Genomic DNA, 19,141 nt, shown 5'->3' with positions numbered 1-19,141 from the left:
GTATGTGTGTATGAAATTTGAGTCTATTATCGAGGTGGATTCCTAAGAATTTTCCCTCTGTTAGCTTTGTGATAGGTGATCCGTTTATCGTTATGTTAAGAGGTACATCTGTAGTTCTGCTACCAAACTAAATGAAGTAGGATAGTGAAGCTTTATGGAATCACGACTTCTAAACCGGGACAAACCGACGGATACCTCGTCCTGCTGGAATAAGAACCGTGTCGGTGTAGCAGGACATCGAAATGAGATGGTGAATGGAGGGAATAAGGAGTATCAATCACCCACAGTTAAGTAACCCTTCTAGTTATAGCAGACTGATACTGGCCAGTTAGGTATGTTGTAATTGGATAGGTTATGGGTGATCCAGCTACATCAAGTGACCACCAGAGAATATCTGGTAAGTGGTGAGATTATGTACAAGTGTTTTCCTTGATGGAGTAGTGTTGTTTAGTGTAGTGTAGTGTTGTTTAGTGTAGTGTAGTGTTGTTTAGTGTAGTGTAGTGTTGTTTAGTGTAGTGTAGTGTTGTTTAGTGTAGTGTAGTGTTGTTTAGTGTAGTGTAGTGTTGTTTAGTGTAGTGTAGTGTTGTTTAGTGTAGTGTAGTGTAGTGTAGTGTTGTTTAGTGTAGTGTAGTGTTGTTTAGTGTAGTGTAGTGTTGTTTAGTGTAGTGTAGTGTTGTTTAGTGTAGTGTAGTGTTGTTTAGTGTAGTGTAGTGTTGTTTAGTGTAGTGTAGTGTTGTTTAGTGTAGTGTAGTGTTGTTTAGTGTAGTGTAGTGTTGTTTAGTGTAGTGTAGTGTTGTTTAGTGTAGTGTAGTGTTGTTTAGTGTAGTGTAGTGTTGTTTAGTGTAGTAGTGTAGTGTAGTGTTGTTTAGTGTAGTGTTTGTTTAGTGTAGTGTAGTGTTTAGTGTTAGTGTTGTTTATTGTAGTGTAGTGTTGTTTAGTGTAGTGTAGTGTTGTTTAGTGTAGTGTAGTGTTGTTTAGTGTAGTGTAGTGTTGTTTAGTGTAGTGTAGTGTTGGAAGTTAGTGTAGTGTAGTGTTGGAAGTTAGTGTAGTGTAGTGTTGTTTAGTGTAGTGTAGTTGTTTAGTGTAGCGTTGTTTAGTGTAGTGTAGTGTAGTAGTGTAGTGTAGTGTAGTGTTGTTTAGTGTAGTGTAGTGTTGTTTAGTGTAGTGTAGTGTAGTGTTGTTTAGTGTAGTGTAGTGTTGTTTAGTGTAGTGTAGTGTTGTTTAGTGTAGTGTAGTTTAGTATAGTGTAGTGTAGTGTTGTGTAGTGTAGTGTTGTTTAGTGTAGTGTAGTGTAGTGTAGTTTAGTATAGTGTAGTGTTGTGTAGTGTAGTGTAGTGTTGTTTAGTGTAGTGTAGTGTAGTGTTGTTTAGTGTAGTTTTGTTTAGTGTAGTGTAGTGTTGTAGTGTTGTTTAGTGTAGTGTAGTGTAGTGTTGTTTAGTGTAGTGTTGTTTAGTGTAGTGTAGTGTTGTTTAGTGTAGTGTAGTGTTGTTTAGTGTAGTGTTGTTTAGTGTAGTGTAGTGTTGTTTAGTGTAGTGTTGTTTAGTGTAGTGTAGTGTTGTTTAGTGTAGTGTTGTTTAGTGTAGTGTAGTGTTGTTTAGTGTAGTGTAGTGTTGTTTAGTGTAGTGTTGTTTAGTGTAGTGTTGTTTAGTGTAGTGTTGTTTAGTGTAGTGTTGTTTAGTGTAGTGTAGTGTTGTTTAGTGTAGTGTAGTGTTGTTTAGTGTAGTGTTGTTTAGTGTAGTGTTGTTTAGTGTAGTGTAGTGTTGTTTAGTGTAGTGTTGTTTAGTGTAGTGTTGTTTAGTGTAGTGTAGTTTTGTTTAGTGTAGTGTAGTGTTGTTTAGTGTAGTGTAGTGTTGTTTAGTGTAGTGTTGTTTAGTGTAGTGTAGTGTTGTTTAGTGTAGTGTTGTTTAGTGTAGTGTTGTTTAGTGTAGTGTAGTTTTGTTTAGTGTAGTGTTGTTTAGTGTAGTGTGTTGTTTAGTTTTGTTTAGTGTAGTGTAGTGTTGTATAGTGTAGTGTAGTGTAGTGTTGTTTAGTGTAGTGTTGTTTAGTGTAGTGTTGTTTAGTGTAGTGTTGTTTAGTGTAGTGTAGTTTTGTTTAGTGTAGTGTTGTTTAGTGTAGTGTAGTTTTGTTTAGTGTAGTGTAGTGTTGTTTAGTGTAGTGTAGTGTTGTTTAGTGTAGTGTTGTTTAGTGTAGTGTAGTTTTGTTTAGTGTAGTGTAGTGTTGTTTAGTGTAGTGTAGTGTTGTTTAGTGTAGTGTTGTTTAGTGTAGTGTAGTGTTGTTTAGTGTAGTGTAGTGTTGTTTAGTGTAGTGTTGTTTAGTGTAGTGTAGTGTTGTTTAGTGTAGTGTTGTTTAGTGTAGTGTAGTGTTGTTTAGTGTAGTGTAGTGTTGTTTAGTGTAGTGTTGTTTAGTGTAGTGTTGTTTAGTGTAGTGTAGTGTAGTGTTGTTTAGTGTAGTGTTGTTTAGTGTAGTGTTCTTTAGTGTAGTGTATTTAGTGTAGTGTAGTGTAGTTTAGTGTAGTGTTGTTTAGTGTAGTGTTGTTTAGTGTAGTGTTCTTTAGTGTAGTGTATTTAGTGTAGTGTAGTGTAGTTTAGTGTAGTGTTGTTTAGTGTAGTGTTGTTTAGTGTAGTGTAGTGTAGTTTTGTGTAGTGTAGTTTTGTGTAGTGTAGTGTTGTTTAGTGTAGTGTAGTGTTGTTTAGTGTAGTGTAGTGTAGTGTAGTGTAGTGTTGTATAGTGTAGTGTAGTGTAGTGTTGTTTAGTGTAGTGTAGTTTAGTGTAGTGTAGTCTTGTTTAGTGTAGTGTTTAGTGTTGTAGTGTTGTTTAGTGTAGTGTTGTTTAGTGTAGTGTAGTATTGTTTAGTGTAGTGTAGTGTAGTGTTTAGTGTAGTGTAGTGTTGTTTAGTGTAGTGTAGTGTTGTTTAGTGTAGTGTTGTTGTAGTGTTGTTTAGTGTTGTAGTTAGTGTAGTCTTGTTTAGTGTAGTGTAGTCTTGTTTAGTGTAGTGTAGTGTAGTTTTGTTTAGTGTAGTGTTGTTTAGTGTAGTGTAGTCTTGTTTAGTGTAGTGTTGTTTAGTGTAGTGTAGTGTAGTTTTGTTTAGTGTAGTGTTGTTTAGTGTAGTGTTGTTTAGTGTAGTGTAGTGTAGTTTTGTTTAGTGTAGTGTAGTCTTGTTTATTGCCATGATTGTGACCAGATCTACCTGGAGTTCATTACCTTTGTAACTAGTTCAGCTATCATAACTTTGGGGTCCGGTCCCTGGACCCATTATGTACCTTTGTAATCTTTTGACTACCGCCCACCGGATGGGTATGGGGTGCATAATATAGATATTAAACTAACAACCTTCTCTGAAGCTGTGCTGGTTGTCATGTATGAATCCATTTCTTTCTAGGTGCTCCACTATTCATTTCCTGATAATCTTCTCTACAACTTTACATGCAATACATGTGTGTAACACTGGTCATTAATTTAGTGCAGCCTGTCTGACTCCTTTCTTAAAAATCTGGACTATATTTGCTGTCCTCCACACCTCAGGCAGTTGCATTGTCTCTATAGGTTTACTGAAGATTGCTGTTAGTGGCATAGACAGTGCATCTGCTCCCTCTTTCAGGACCCAGGAGAGATATTATCTGGGCCCACCGCCTTCGAGGTATCTAGTTTCCCTAGCAACCGGGCCGCGGGGACGTTGACCCCCGAAACCCTCTCCAGGTATACTTCCTCCTCAGGTTGTGTTCAGTGTGATCAGCACTTGCTGGTGCACCCTACCACCTCAGTTTTGCTATAATCCTCTCTGTCTCCACTGTGAATACTTCCCCCGAATCGCATGCAGGGCTCTTCACATACTTCCTGGTCGTTTCCTGTGAGCTGCCCTCCTTCCTTCCTCAGCTTGATTACCTGGTCCTTGACTATTGTTTTCCTCCTGATGCGGCTGTATAACAACTTTGGGTCAGATTTGACTTTTAATGTTGTTTCTTGCTAAGTATTGACGCTGGGCTTCTCTCTTACCTATGCATATTTATTTGTGGCTGCTCCGGTTCAACTCCTGTTTTCCTTTTATACTGTACTCACCTATTTATGGTTGCAGGGGTCGAGTCTTAGCTCCTGGCCCCTGCCATGTGTGTGTGTGTGTGTGGGTGTGTGTGTGTGTGTGTGTGTGTGTGTGTGTGTTGTGTGTGTGTGTGTGTGTGTGTGTGTGTGTGTGTGTGTGTGTGTGTGTGTGTGTGTGTATGTGTGTGTGTGTGTGTGTTGTGTGTGTGTGTTGAGTTAGTTAGTTACTATTTGTCCTAGGCACATGTCGATTAGACACTAGGCCTGTGTGTGTGTGTGTGTGTGTGTGTGTGTGTGTGTGTGTGTGTGTGTGTGTGTGTGTGTGTGTGTGTGTGTGTGTGTGTGTATGTGTGTGTGTTTGTGTTTGTGTTTGTTTGTTTGTTTGTTTGTAACTTTCACTGATATTCATTGTGTCCCCAGCGGAACGCACGTCAGGAAGCGGTCGTGTGACGTGAAGAAGGATGTAAAAGTAGCGATTAACCGCATCAACACTGCCAAGAAGTGGTTGTTCCCTATGACGCTGATCTTGCAAGGAACATACCGCTCCTCAGGCAGGATTAAGAGAGGCAACGGTGGCTGGGGGGACCTAAGAGACCGTATACTGTGTCATGCCATAGGTAACGGCACAGCCTCTGAACACACCATAGACGCACTCCAGCATCCTGAGCGACTCTAACACCATGTTTCTTTCAACTCAAAACAGAAGAAAACATTTAAGTTCTACTAATGTGTTTTTTTTCATAATTTGTTTTGAATTAAAGACCAAACGCTTGGACAAATCCACAAATTTAGTGATACTATGAGTGTAAAATTACCAGAACAAATGACGCCTTATTTAAGTTTTCATATTTATTTTACTAACAGATCAAAGGCGTGTGGTATATTGAACATAATAGTTTACACTAGATAAGTTTATTTACTGAGAAGTTGAACTAGACATGTAGTACACGGGTTCTGCCTACCTATTTATACGTTATTGTGCCATATATATACTATAATGATGTCACTGGATAAAACATAGTGTTACGAACACTATAAATAGTGAGGATATTCGTCTAGTCATGTGATTTAAGAAGAAAATTTTATGTAGCAAAATTCCCTCAAGAAAGATGACGTGCCTTGATGATAAATTAGACACATGTGCAACTCTTGGGTATCTTTATTGAGGAAACGTTTCGCCACACAGTGGCTTCATCAGTCCATACGTAGGAGAAACTTGAAGAACAGGAGGAGAATGAGGTAATCAGTCCCTCAACCTTGAGTCGATGTGTTCAGTCCATCAATCTTGAATAGATTGATGGACTGAACACATCGACTCAAGGTTGAGGGACTGATTACCTCATTCTCCTCCTGTTCTTCAAGTTTCTCCTACGTATGGACTGATGAAGCCACTGTGTGGCGAAACGTTTCCTCAATAAAGATACCCAAGAGTTGCACATGTGTCTAATTTATCAACATGTCGGTTCTCTGAACCATTCATCTACAAACATTTACATTAGTTACTGCTAGGTTTTTGTTTTTATATATTTCATTTATAGATGACTCTCTCTCTCTCTCTCTCTCTCTCTCTCTCTCTCTCTCTCTCTCTCTCTCTCTCTCTCTCTCTCTCTCTCTCTCTCTCTCTCTCTCTCTATCTCACTCTCTCTCTCTCTCTCTCTCTCTCTCTCTCTCTCTCTCTCTCTCTCTCTCTCTCTCTCTCTCTCTCTCTCTCTCTCTCTCTTTCAACGAATCGGTCGTATCCCACCGACGCAGGGTGACCCAAAAAGAAAATCGAAAGTTCTTCCTTTAAATTTAGTAAGATATGTATGTAATCATTATCTCTCAGTTCACATCAGGATTCGAACCTGCGTACTTTGATGCAGAGTGTGCAGGTTCATATCCTGCTGTGGACTGAGAGATAATGTTTGTAAATAATGTTTGTAAATAATTTCTCCTGTTTATGAATTGTCATAACCCACATTCAATAGTACAGAAACAATGCACCTTTACATAGGCAACCTTTGTACTGGAGACAGTAGAAGAGGAGGTAATTTAATGGCATTCAGTCCTTTATCATTGTTCTGTCTCTCCTGTATGCTGTTGCAGCCTAACATTACTCTCACATCACGGAAATTAATATTATGATTCTGCATATATATGTTCGAAGGCCTCCTTCTCTTCATGCTGTGTTAGGCCGTCCATCCAGTGTCGAGTCCAAGGCCTCCCTCCCTTCATGCTGTGTTAGACCGCCCATCCAAGTCCCAGTATGACTCAGTTTTTAGCAAGCCGCTAACCAGACTGAGAGTCGAAGATCTAAATGAATTTTTTATGAGAGAGCCACAGAGTTTGGTAAATACAAGCCTATCTGACTTGATCCTCACGCCAAATGACTTCGAACAGGCGATAAATGACATGCCCATGCACTCTACCCCAGGGCCTTACTCATGGAACTCCGTGTTCATCAAGAACCGCAAGAAGCCCCTGTCACGTGCTTTTAACATCCTATGGGGAGAGAGCATGGACACTGGGATCGTCCCACAGTTACTAAAAACAACAGACATAGCCCCACTCCACAAAGGGGGCAGTAAAGCAATAGCAAAGAACTACAGACCGATAGCGCTAACATCCCATATCATAAAATCTTTGAAAGTGTCCTAAGAAGCAAGATCGCCACCCATCTGGATACCCATCAGTTACACAACCCAGGGCAACATGGGTTTAGAGTAGGTCGCTCCTGTCTGTCCCAACTACTGGATCACTACGACAAGGTCCTAGATGCACTAGAAGACAAAAAAATTGCAGATGTAACATACACAGACTTTGCAAAAGCCTTCGACGAGTGTGACCTTTGTGTGTGTGTGTGTGTGTGTGTGTGTGTGTGTGTGTGTGTGTGTGTGTGTACTCACCTAGTTGAGGTTGCGGGGGTCGAGTCCGAGCTCCTGGCCCCGTGTGTGTGTGTGTGTGTGTGTGTGTGTGTGTGTGTGTGTGTGTGTGTGTGTGTGTGTGTGTGTGTGTGTGTGTGTGTGTGTGTGTGTGTGTGGTGTGTGTGACTCAACAATCAATATTTGCACCAATAACTCATTACAGTTTTGACCGGGTGTGGAAGTGTGAATTGCTCATTACTCTATAATTTGTTCATGATTGTAGCCATGTATAAACGTAAGTAACCATTCTACAGAATTCATTACCTTTGTAACTTGTGAGCTCATTACCTTTGTATCCAGTACAGCTATCAAAACTTTGGGGGCCCAGTCCCTGGACCCATTACGTACCTCTGTAATCTGTAAATACCTTTGTAACTTGTCATGATTGTGACCAGACCTACCTGGAGTTCATTACCTTTGTAAATTGTGAGTTCATTACCTTTGTATTGTGAGTTCATTACCTTTGTAAATTGTGAGTTCATTACCTCTGTAACTTGCTCAGCTATCAAAACTTTGGAGTCCAGTCCCTGGACCAATTATGTACCTCTGTAATCTTTTGACTACCGCCCACAGGATGGGTATGGGGTGCATAATAAACATATTAAACTAAACTAACTCATAAAAATCTTTGAAAGGGCCCTAAGAAGCAAGATCGTCATCCATCTAGATACCCATCAATTACACAACCCAGAGCAACATGGGTTTAGAGCAGGTCGCTCCTGTCTGTCCCAACTACTGGATCACTACGACAAAGTCCTAGATGCACTAGAAGACGAAAAGAATACAGATGTAATATACACAGACTTTTGCAAAAGCCTTCGACAAGTGTGACCATGGCATAATAGCGCACAAAATGTGTGCTAAAGGAATAACAGGAAAAATTGGTAGATGGATCTACAATTCCCTGATAAACAGAACACAAAGAGTAGCTCTGTTCCGCAAGGCACAGTGCTCGCTCCCATCTTGTTTCTTATCTTCATATCTGACATAGACAAGGATATAAGCCACAGCCACTTTTTTTGGTTATCCTAGGTTCTCTACACATATGCTGCTATGTATTATAATTCTATGTAACTGTATTTGTGTATACCTGAATAAACTTACTTACTTACTTACCGTGTCTTCCTTTGCAGATGGCACCCGAATCTGCATGACAGTGTCTTCCATTGCAGACACTGCAAGTCTCCAGGCGGACATCAACCAAATCTTTCAATGGGCTGCAGAAAACAATATGAAGTTCAACGATGAGAAATTTCAATTACTCAGATATGGTAAACATGAGGAAATTAAAACTTCATCATAGTATAAAACAAATTCCAACCACACAATAGAGCGAAAAACTAACGCCAAAGACCTGGGAGTGATCATGTCGGAGGATCTCACCTTCAAGGACCATAACATTGTATCAATCGCATCACTCGCTACGAAAACAAAAGACTTGGCAGACGATGCAACATCCCCCCAATGAAAAGCAGGGGTGTCACTAGCACGTTAAGAGACCATACAATAAGTGTCAGGGGCCCGAGACTGTTCAACTGCCTCCCAGCACACATAAGGGGGATTACCAACAGACCCCTGGCAGTCTTCAAGCTGGCACTGGACAAGCACCTAAAGTCGGTACCTGACCAGCCGGGCTGTGGCTCGTACGTTGGTTTGCGTGCAGCCAGCAGCAACAGCCTGGTTGATCAGGCTCTGATCCACCAGGAGGCCTGGTCACAGACCGGGCCGCGGGGGCGTTGACCCCCGGAACTCTCTCCAGGTAAACTCCAGGTACTCCAATGTTGAGTCCATGGCCTCCCTCCTTGCTGTGTTAGGCCGTCAATCCAATGTTAAGTCCAAAGCCTCCCTCCCTTCACGCTGTGTTAGACCGTCCATCCAGTGTTAAGTCCAAGGCCTCCCTCCCTTCACGCTGTGTTAGACCGTCCATCCAGTGTTAAGTCCAAGGCCTCCCTCCCTTCACGCTGTGTTAGACCGTCCATCCAGTGTTAAGTCCAAGGCCTCCCTCCCTTCATGCTGTGTTAGGACGTCCATCCAGTGTTGAGTCCAAGACCTCCCTCCCTTCATGCTGTGTTAGGACGTCCATCCAGTGTTGAGTCCAAGGCCTCCCTCCCTTCATGCTGTGTTAGGACGTCCATCCAGTGTTGAGTCCAAGACCTCCCTCCATGCTGTATTAGATCGTCCATCCAGTGTTGAGTCCAAGGCCTCCCTCCATGCTGTGTTAGACCGTCCATCCAGTGTTGAGTCCAAGACCTCCCTTCATGCTGTGTTAGACCGTCCATCCAGTGTTGAGTCCAAGGCCTCCCTCCATGCTGTGTTAGACCGTCCATCCAGTGTTGAGTCCAAGGCCTCCCTCCATGCTGTGTTAGACCGTCCATCTAATGTTGAGTCCAAGGCCTCCCTTCATGCTGTGTTAGGCAGTCAATCCATGTGTAAGAGTACTACTCATTTATCAGTAGAGTTGTGTAGATGAGTGAGGACGATGTTTGTAAGATCTGTGTAGATGGGTGAAGATGATATATGTAAGTTCTTCCTCTCAACAAGTTTAACATCGCCTCAGGAAGATTTTTAGTTAGAACGAAAATGTTTGTGTTCTTTTTGTTCCGTTGAATGTGGGGTCATTTATACATATTCATAAAGTCGGTGTAAGGCTCACTCTCTCTCTCTCTCTCTCTCTCTCTCTCTCTCTCTCTCTCTCTCTCTCTCTCTCTCTCTCTCTCTCTCTCTCTCTCTCTCTCTCTCTCTCTCTCTCTCTCTCTATCTCTCTCTCTCTATCTCTCTCTCTCTCTCTCTCTCTCTCTCTCTCTCTCTCTCTCTCTCTCTCTCTCTCTCTCTCTCTCTCTCTCTCTCTCTCTCTCTCTCTCTCTCTCTCTCTCAACATATATAAATAAATTCTGGATATAACAGAAACTGAAATCTTCAGAAAAACCTTTGAAATCGGAATAATGTTAGAAAAAAAAAAGTATGACTTAAAGTACTCTAGTGTACATCACTGTGAACATTTTACAATGACAGTGTAAGAAACACCGTGAATGAGTTAACATTATAATATTAACGTGATATTACCCATTATTTCAAGTCTTTATAAAAAGGTCCGTTATATAGAGGGTTTATATATACAGTTGACCCTTGAAAAACAAGGGTTTGAACTACGCAGGTCCAGTTACACGCTGATTTTTTTCGATAAATGTATTTGAAATTTTTTTGGAGATTTGCGACAATTTGAAAAAACTCGCAGACAGACTGCGTAGGCTAGAAATTCAGTTAGATAAGATAAGATTTCGTTCGGATTTTTAACCCCGGAGGGTTAGCCACCCAGGATAACCCAAGAGGGTCAGTGAGTCATCGAGGACTGTCTAACTTATTTCCATTGTGGGCCTCAATCTTGTCCCCCAGGATGCGACCCACATCAGTCGACTAACACCCAGGTACCTATTTGCTGCTAGGTGAACAGGACAACAGGTGTAAGGAAACGAGCCGAAATGTTTTCACCCGCCGGGAATCGAACCCGGGCCCTCCGTGTGTGAAGCGGGAGGGCATTTAATCAGTAAGAACACTGCGGCTAGCCGGAGGTTAACCCAAAAAGTCAAAGTGATTTACATTGGGGGTCCTTGATTTCCATTGTTTGTCTGTGTACTGAATAGTTCTTCAGTTTTCTTGTCCTTGGCAATATTTTTGTGTCTTTCAGTGTCACTCAGTTTAGCTGTAATTAAACATTTACAAGACTATCAATCACGTGATTGACGTTCAGTACGTGAACTGGACCTGACTGGTCGTGTTCTCTTTCTCCTCACTGAGTCATTGTCTTGATGCATACAAGTACATGTGTTTACGTCTGTAACTCCATATTGACCTGTGACGTTTTTCATGCATTTTTAAAATACATCATGATTATATTTTTAACTTTATCGATTTTACTATTTAATAGAAGTACATTTGTACTACAACAGCCAAAACATCTTGTAAACAGACGACGTAAAATAAATACAGTACAGTACTGTAAATGTATTTTCTTTTCCTTGTGATTAGTAATAACATTTTCTTTTTTTCTAGCTTATTTTATTGTAAGAATAGAGTATATAACATACAAAATATGTGTTAATCGACTGTTGATGTTATCGGTGAGGCTTCCAGTCAACAGTAGGCTATCAGTGGTTCAGGTTTTTGGGGAGTCAAAAGTTATATGTAGATTTTCGTCTGCGCGGGGAACGGGAGGGGGGGGTCGGCGCCCCTATCCCCTGCGTTGTTCAAGAGTCAACTGAACTTGGAAGTTAAAATATACAGACTAAGTTTATGTGTTTTTAAGAACATAAGAACGAAGGAACACTGCAGAAGGCCTACTGGCCCATGCGAGGCAGGTCCAAGTCTCCTACCGGCTTAAGCCAATGCACCCAACCTAGTCAGGTCAGGTCACATTGACTTAAGGGAGGAACACGGCAACCGACCTGGTAGCACAAGCTATCAGGTCCAACTCACACCCACCCACATCCACTCATGTATTTATCCAACCTATTTTTAAAGCTACACAACGTTCTGGCCTCTATAACTGTACTTGGGAGTTTGTTCCACTCATCCACAACTCTATTACCAAACCAGTACTTTCCTATATCCTTCCTGAATCTGAATTTTTCCAACTTAAAACCATTGCTGCGAGTCCTGTCTAGGCTAGATATTTTCAGCACACTATTTACATCCCCTTTATTTATTCCTGTCTTCCATTTATACACCTCAATCATATCCCCCCTAATTCTACGTCTTTCTAGAGAGTGCAGATTCAGGGCCCTTAGTCTATCCTCATAGGGAAGGTTTCTGATACATGGGATCAACTTTGTCATCCTCCTTTGTACATTTTCCAGAGCATTTATATCCATTCTGTAATACGGTGACCAAAACTGTGCAGCATAATCTAAATGAGGCCTAACCAAGGATGTATAGAGTTGAAGAACAACCTGAGGACTCCTATTATTTATGCTTCTTGATATGAAGCCAAGGATTCTATTAGCTTTATTGCGAACACTTATGCACTGTTGTCTTGGTTTCAGATTACTGCTAACCAGAACTCCTAAATCTTTTTCGCAATCCGTAATATTAAGATCTACATTATTTAGTTTATATGTGGCATGGTTATTGTCCTGTCCAACATTTAGAACTTTGCATTTGTCTATATTAAACTGCATCTGCCACCTCTCCGACCACTGCATCAGTCTACTCAAATCTTCCTGGAGTGCTCTAATGTCCTCGTCAGAATGAATTCGACGGCCTATTTTGGTGTCATCGGCAAACTTGCTGATGTCGCTCTTTATGCCCTCATCTATGTCGTTTATGTAGATTGTGAACAGCAGGGGGCCCAACACTGACCCCTGTGGAACACCGCTCGTGACGCTTCCCCACTCTGATTTCTCCCCATTTATGCAAACTCTCTGCTGCCTATTTGTCAACCATGCCTCTATCCAGGAAAAAATTTCTCCTCCTATTCCATGTGCCTTAATTTTCCTCAATAGTCTCTGATGTGGGACCCTGTCAAAAGCCTTACTGAAGTCCATATACACAATATCATATTCATTACCATGATCTACCTCCTCAAATACCTTAGTGAAAAAAGTTAATAAATTCGTAAGGCAGGAACGCCCCTTTGTAAAACCATGCTGAGATTCGTTGATTAATTTATGCTTTTCAAGGTGGCTACGAACTGCCTCGGCAATTATTGATTCCATAAATTTTCCCACTATGGAGGTTAGGCTTATTGGTCTATAGTTCGAAGCTAAGGACCTGTCACCTGCTTTGAAAATAGGTATCACATTTGCCATTTTCCACTTATCTGGCACCATGCCAGTTTGTAGTGATATGTTGAAAAGATTAGCCAAAGGTTTGCTAAGCTCCTCTTTACATTCCTTTAGAACCCTTGCATACAGTTCATCAGGGCCTGGGGATTTGTTAGGTTTTAATTTATCTATTTGCCTAAGGACCATGTCACTTGTGACCCTAATCGTGCACAGTTTATTATCGTCCTGTTCCACATAATTTATCATTTCTGGAATATCGCTGGTATCCTCCTGTGTAAAAACTGAGAGGAAGTATGTGTTAAAACTTCTACACATTTCCTTATCACTGTCAGTGAGCTGACCCGAGGAACTTTTGAGTGGGCCTATCTTGTCCCTGATCTTACTTCTGTATACCTGAAAGAATCCTTTTGGGTTAGTCTTCGATTCTCTTGCAACTTTAACCTCATAATCTCTTTTTGCTTTTCTAATTCCTTTTTTTATTTCTCTCTTTAACTGAATATATCGATTTCTTAATTGCCCCTCTCCTCTTTTGATTTGCCTATATATGCCTCTCTTTTGACCAATTAGATATTTTAATCTATTGTTCATCCATTTAGGATCATTTTTGTTTGATCTGATTTCCCTATTTGGAACATAATTTGACTGAGCAGCTAGAACTATGCCCTGGAAAGCGTCATATCGGCAACCATCACCACCTACCTGACCCTTAGTCAGGTCATTCCAGTTCAGCCCACCTAAGTAATTTTTCAGTCCTATGAAATCAGCCAAGCGGAAGTCAGGGACAGAGACTTGATTGCCATTATTAGGGGAATTCCATGATATATTAAAACTGAGTGATTTGTGATCACTTTCCCCAAGCTCATCATTAACCTCAAGATTATTAATTAGTGTTTCCCTACTGGCAAGAACCAAGTCAAGGAGGTTATTTCCCCTAGTTGGCTCTGTCACAAACTGTTTTAAAAAACAATCCTGGATCGTATCAAGAAAGTCACCTGACTCTAAATTTCCTGTCAAATTGCTCCAGTCAATCTGTCTATAGTTGAAATCTCCCATTAGCACAACATTTTCGTATGTAGATGCCTTACGAATTTCGTCCCATAGAAGTTTACTGCACTCCCTATCAAGATTTGGGGCCCTGTAAATCACACCCAAAATTAGTTTTTCTCGGCCCTCGAGAAGCTGTAACCAAACAGATTCAGTGGCTGACGCTTCTAATTTTATATCTTGTCTAACACAACAATTTAAATTGTCTCTGACATACATCGCTACTCCACCACCTTTCCTGTTGACCCTGTCAGTGTGGAATAATTTATAGCCTTGTATGTGACATTCAGAGGGCATCTCTCTATCTTTCAGATTGAGCCAGGTCTCTGTTATAGCAATAATATCTATGTTTCCTGCACTTGCAATTAATCTTAGCTCATCTATCTTATTTCTTACACTCCTGCTATTAGTATAGTAAACCTTAAGGGAGCTAGTCCCTTGCTGCCCTCTGCTGTCCCCCTTTGTTTGCTGACCTGATCTATTGTTTTTATTTATAACTTCATGCTGAATGCCTTTTATACATTTACTGTTTCCAACCCTAGTGTTGCAACCTGCTTGTTTCCCACACACACCCATACCTCTATCTTCTATCAGTTTAAAATCATAGGCATTTCACCAATGGCCTTCTCAATCGAGTCTGCAAGTGCTACCACCCCAGCCCCAGAGAGATGTACCCCATCCCTTGCATACATATCATGTTTGCCATAAAAGTTGTTCCAGTTGTCAATGAATGGGATTGCAAGTTCCTTGCAGTATCTGTCTAGCCAGCAATTTACACCAATTGCCCTAGACAACCATTCATTTCCTACTCCCCTTCTAGGCAAGATGCTACATATGATTGGGATCCCTCCCTTAGACTTAATGAAATCTATAGCTGACCTGTACTTATCTAGCAGCTCTTCTCTCCTACCCTTCCCAATATCATTTCCACCAGCACTGAGACAGATAATGGGCTTGTTCCCATTACCTGACATGATATTATCCAGCCTGTTGACTATGTCCCCAACACCAGCTCCAGGGAAGCACACTCTATCTCTCATCTTCTTATTCCTATTACAAAAAGCACGGTCAATATATCTTACCTGAGAGTCACCAACCACAAGAATGCGCTTACCTCTATTAGCAGGGGCAGTAGTACCCTTACCTTCACTGGCCACTGAAGTACATTCATCCTGAAGAACAGAGAAGCGATTTCCTACCTTCAGATCTTCACTCTTAACTTTCCTTACTCTGATGCGCCTCCCATTACTGTGAACCACTCGCCACTTGTAGCAGGTGCTGGGCTGCACCTCACTGCTGGTAGCCGTTGCTACCTCCCCACCTACAGCCTCCTCACAGCGAGAGACAGACTGCACCTCACTGCTAGAAGCCTCATTCCCCACAACTCCAGCCACCTCACACTCTCTCCCAGACCCATTGAGGTGGACCTTCAGCCTCCTAATCTCCTCCTGGAGAAGCAAGACCTCCTCCTTCAACTCTCCAACCTCAATTTTTAAAACACTGCAGAAGCAAGCCATGCTTTGTAACCGTCCACGCTAATCCCCAAAGCAGCTCTTGTTCAACTATCAAAACTCTGCAGCCCAGTCCCTGGACCCATTATGTGCCTCTGTAATCTTTTGACTGCCACCCACAAGATGGGTATGGGATGCATAATAAAGAAATTAAACTAGAAAAATTGCTCGGGCATCAGAGTTTTTAGAATCGAAGTGATCGACCCCATGACGGTCACGTGTCCCTACAGGGACTTCTGGACACACCAGTGACAACTCTGCAACACACTGCTTCTCCACGTCCAGAGTTAGGAAAAGGTGGCTCAGGATCACATCCGTGTCCCCTCCACTCCTTCACCTTCTACCACCGACGTCTGAACCTCATTCACCTGTCCTGACGTTCGAACCCCATCCATCTGTCCTGACGTTTGAACCTCATCAACCTGTCCTGACGTTTGGACCTCATCCACCTGTCCTGACGTCTAAACCTCATCCACCTGTCCTGACGTTTGAACCTCATCCACCTGTCCTGACGTCTGAACCTCATCCACCTGTCCTGACGTCTGAACCTCATCCACCTGTCCTGACGTTCGAACCTCATCCATCTGTCCTGACGTTTGAACCTCATCCACCTGTCCTGACGTTTGCACCTCATCCACCTGTCCTGACGTCTGAACCTCATCCACCTGTCCTGACGTTTGCACCTCATCCACCTGTCCTGACGTCTGAACCTCATCCACCTGTCCTGACGTTTGAACCTCATCCACCTGTCCTGACGTCTGAACCTCATCCACCTGTCCTGACGTCTGAACCTCATCCACCTGTCCTGACGTTTGAACCTCATCCACCTGTCCTGACGTCTGAACCTCATCCACCTGTCCTGACGTCTGAACCACAACCACCTGTCCTGATGTTTGAACCTCATCCACCTGTCCTGACGTCTGAACCTAATCCACCTTTCCTGACGTCTGAACCTCATCCACCTGTCCTGACGTTTGCACCTCATCTACCTGTCCTGACGTCTGAACCTCATCCACCTGTCCTGACGTTTGAACCTCATCCACCTGTCCTGACGTCTGAACCACAACCACCTGTCCTGACGTCTGAACCTCATCCACCTGTCCTGACGTTTGAACCTCATCCACCTGTCCTGACGTCTGAACCTCATCCACCTGTCCTGACGTCTGAACCTCATCCACCTGTCCTGACGTTTGAACCTCATCCACCTGTCCTGACGTCTGAACCTCATCCACCTGTCCTGACGTCTGAACCTCATCCACCTGTCCTGACGTTTGCACATCATCCACCTGTCCTGACGTCTGAACCTCATCGACCTGTCCTGACGTTTGAACCTCATCCACCTGTCCTGAAGTCTGAGCCTCATCCACCTGTCCTGAAGTCTGAACCTCATCCACCTGTCCTGAAGTCTGAGCCTCATCCATCCTCAGCTGAGGGACTGATTACCTCAAACTCCTCGTCTTACAACATTCTTCTCTGTATTGGACTGAAGAATCCACTGGCTGGCGAAACGTTTCCACAGTAAAGATTCCCAAATGTTGCACCAAGTGTCTCATTCCACACCCAGGAGGAGACCATTATTAATGTAATGATTATGTAGATTTAACACAGACTTGAATAACTATAGGCCAATATCCAACTTACACCCTCTCTCTAAAATCTTTGAAAAATTAATCTATAAGCGTATCTATTCCTACCTCATCTCCCACAACATACTCAACCCCTGTCAATTTGGGTTCAGGCCTAATAAAAATACTAATGATGCTACTATCCACATGCTAGAACATATTTATACAGCAATAGAGAAAAAAGAAGTATCACTGGGGACCTTCATTTGACTTATGTAAAGCTTCCGATACAGTTGACCATGACTTGGTCCATATAAAATTGTCCCACTATGGTATAAGAGAGCACTCCCTCAACTACCTAAAGTCATACCTCAGCAACAGAAGCCAATATGTGTACACAAATGGGGCAAACTCTTCCGCACAGCCAATTACAGTTGGTGTCCCACAGGGAAGTGTCCTAGGCCCTCCTCTCTTTCTCATATACATAAATGACCTTCCAAATGCATCGCAACTACTCAAACCCACACTATTTGCAGATGACACTACATATGTCTACTCTCACCCGAGCCCAGTCATGCTAGCCAATACTGTAAATACCGAAATACAGAAAATATCAACCTGGATGAGGACCAACAAACTTACTCTAAACATTGACAAAACCTACTACATTCAGTTTGGTAACAGAGTTACAGATGTGTCTCTTAACATAATGATAAATGGATCACCTATCACAAAACTCACAGAGGGAAAATTCTTAGGAATCCACCTTGATAATAGACTCAAATTTTAAACACATATACAACAACTTTCCCCAAAAATTTCCAAGACCGTAGGCATACTGTGGAAAATACTGTATATTTTCCGGAAATACGGTAATTTATAGGTAAATATATGGCCTATATTGCATTTAATAAAAATTATGTTATCGAAAATGGGAAACCCTGCGCCTGCGCAGAAGAGACTCGCCATTGTTGTTTGAATTGAGTAACAGACGTTAGTTAATAATGTGAAGAATTTTCGTGCTCTAGAGGTAAAATTGGGTTGACACCTCTCAAATAGGAGGCGAAACTGTTGGATTTGCATTCCTGCATAAATTGAGATATCAGACGACTGGACAAGACAGCTCCAGGAACCTCAGATAAGCTATATAGATTCGTGTTATAATTCTGGCCAGTATTTTCATAAATTTAGTTAGTGAGGTTTTCTGAGTATGATACACCTTGATCTCCAGTCAAATTGGTGAGTGATTTTAAGATATTCTTCCGTTATGTATATGTGCATATATATTATCATTTATTATTTTTAATATACAGTCCACAAATTTATATATTTACCAGCATTCCTGGTCATACATATTTTATTTGTAATTAATGGGCCCAGAGCAACTTGTGGATATAATAGTGGTAGGTATCGAAGGGGGACATTTTTTGCGACCTAGGTGTCCCAAATTCCTACTTGTCTAACTGATAAATAATAATTATTTTTGTTCATTTACTGTTATGTACATAATGATACATTCAGATAAATGTAATTTTCCACACATACTATCGAAGATACGGTACTATGTTCCACAGTCAGCCCTCCTGGCCCAATATCACTCACTTATTTACCCCTATCTCACCTATGGAATTTGTGCATGGGGCTCAACAACAATAAACCATCTCAGACCACTAATCACCCAAAAAAAGGCTGCAGTCAGAATTATAACAAATTCTCACTACAGACAGCACACTCCACCAATATTCAAAACTCGAAACCTACTCACAATACAAAACATCCATACTTATTACTGCACCTACTACATACATAGAACACTTAACTCTGACATAAACCCTTCCCTCAAACATCTCCTTACCAACCTCAACAGAACACATGACCATAACACAAGGCACAGATCACTCTTTGATGTTTCTCGTCTCCATCTCACGCTATGCAAAAGCTCAATGCACATAAAAGGCCCTAAAATCTGGAATTCATTACCTGTGAATATAAAAGAAACACTGTTTATAAATTCAAGTCTCTTCTCAAAAATCACTTACTCACCCACAACTAAATAAATACTGAATAATTGTATCTCATAAATTGTATCTCATATATGTATCTCATTACTGTATCTCATAAATGTCAACCTGTGACCCAATCAAACTTTGTTACTATTTAATTTCATTACCTAACAGAATACTCCACTCTACTGATTACACAGCAACACGGTAAATGACCACATGACCTGACTTTGTAATACTCATTTGTACTAAATTGTTATCTGTTTTACAATAATTTTTGTACCACTGAATATATCATTG

The sequence above is a fragment of the Cherax quadricarinatus genome, unplaced genomic scaffold (assembly GCF_038502225.1).
Source record: "Cherax quadricarinatus isolate ZL_2023a unplaced genomic scaffold, ASM3850222v1 Contig2560, whole genome shotgun sequence".
NCBI lineage: Eukaryota > Metazoa > Arthropoda > Malacostraca > Decapoda > Parastacidae > Cherax > Cherax quadricarinatus.
Note: the sequence above shows the minus strand (reverse complement) of the source record.